Raw genomic sequence first — 1,870 nt, 5'->3', positions numbered from 1 at the left:
TCCTTTAAATTTTGAATGCAATTCAAAAGTAAAAGTCGAACATTAAATGATTAAGTTACTAACAATCCATATAAGCAATCAAAATTACATCAAGCTTAATATTTCAAAATGGAGTCATGAAAGAATTGATATGGTATAAGCAATATCTACAGAGTTTAGAAATATGTTTAAAAAATATATTAACAAAAACCCTTCTTTTTGGCTTTTGGTTAAACATTACTACTATCATTATTATTAGAGGCCAACTATTTAAAATAAAAAATAAGCATGAAAGTTTAGTTAATATAACTACACAATCATCTACCAATCATATAAAAGGACGATAAAGTATTTCATACTTATTGCAGTTAAATTTTCTACTCAGAAAGTAATTATCTTCTATCTCATTTTTGAGATAAAACGCTTTACGCTAATCTAAATTCGACCTTAATTATATTATATATTCTTTATATTATTCATAATTAATAAATAGTACAATTTATTTATAATTAATAATATATTAATTATATTAGATGTTATCTAATATTCAGCTTAATAAAGACAAACATAGCCAAAATTTCAGAGAACTGTTTTAGATTATTGGTTTCCGGAATAAGTCTTTCTTTTCTGATTCGAATAGAGAATATCTAGAGCCATAAACTTAATAACAACCTTTATTCTAATAAAAAAAAATCATTAACTCCGAGTAGCAAACCTATTGCGTATCGATGACGACTTTTGGTTTTAGCTTAAAATAAGAGTAATTGAATCAACAATTTAGAATATGAGTAAATAAACTGAAAGATCAGTGTAAGATTCTGATATAAGAGAGAAGATTGTGGTAGCGGTTGTTATATCTACGATAAAATAGCGAAATGGAATAGAAAGACTAATCTATTTCATCAAAATAAAAATTTGAAGATTGATAAGGTCTATAAGAAAGAAGTCAAAAAAATACAATAGATAGTTCTATAGTATGCAGAATATTAAAAGGAAGATTATGACATCGGGTGGAATGTCTCCATGTTAAAAACAAGACTTCATAAAGTTGTTCAAATACAGCGGTAAATTAAATATTAGGATTGGATTAATGGTAGCTGTAATTTGTGTTTAACATAGCCACAAGAAGGCTTTTCACATAGCAGTTTCATTAAGAGAAAGCTATACATAATCATATTAAGAGCGTGTAGGCGAATAAAGTACGAATACGCTCCGCAGAGTAATTTATAATAAACATTATTTTACATTATTTTATGCCTACAAAAAGAATTCCTGTTGGATTCGTGCCTCAATATAACATTTTAGATGATTTGTCTTTAGTGTTGGATGAAATTATCATTTACCTCCAGCTCAAAAAGTACTCGGATTTTGTAAATAAAACACACAAATTTAAATTTTATGCCAAATTTATTTTATCTCCTTCAAAATATGCATCTTCTGAAGCGATACACATATGCCAACGCTTAACTCAATCTTCCATACACTTTTCGTAGGCCCGTGCAGGTATGGCTTTAGTTTCTTCGGCGAATTCTCTTTTACCGATTCAATTGACTCAAAACACTTACCACGAAGGGGCAATTTGAGTTTCGGGAACAGAAAAAAGTCGCACGGCGCCAGATCTGGCGAATATGGTGCCTGAGTGATGACAGTAGTGCCGTGTTTGGTCAAAAAATCGCGTACAACAAGAATTTTCCATAGTAAAAATCGCTAAATGCACTTGAGGTAATCTCACATTAACAGCTGCTGTAAACAAACTAGTTGACAGATGGCGCTCAAATTTATACCATATATCAAGAAAGGGTGTACCAACATAACAAAACATAATAGATCTTTTTCGAAAAAGGTCTATTACTTAAGGAGTAGTTAACAAACAACAAAATCCGGATACTTT

This window comes from Teleopsis dalmanni, chromosome 1, assembly GCF_002237135.1.
Source record: "Teleopsis dalmanni isolate 2A chromosome 1, ASM223713v2, whole genome shotgun sequence".
Taxonomy (NCBI): domain Eukaryota; kingdom Metazoa; phylum Arthropoda; class Insecta; order Diptera; family Diopsidae; genus Teleopsis; species Teleopsis dalmanni.
Note: the sequence above shows the minus strand (reverse complement) of the source record.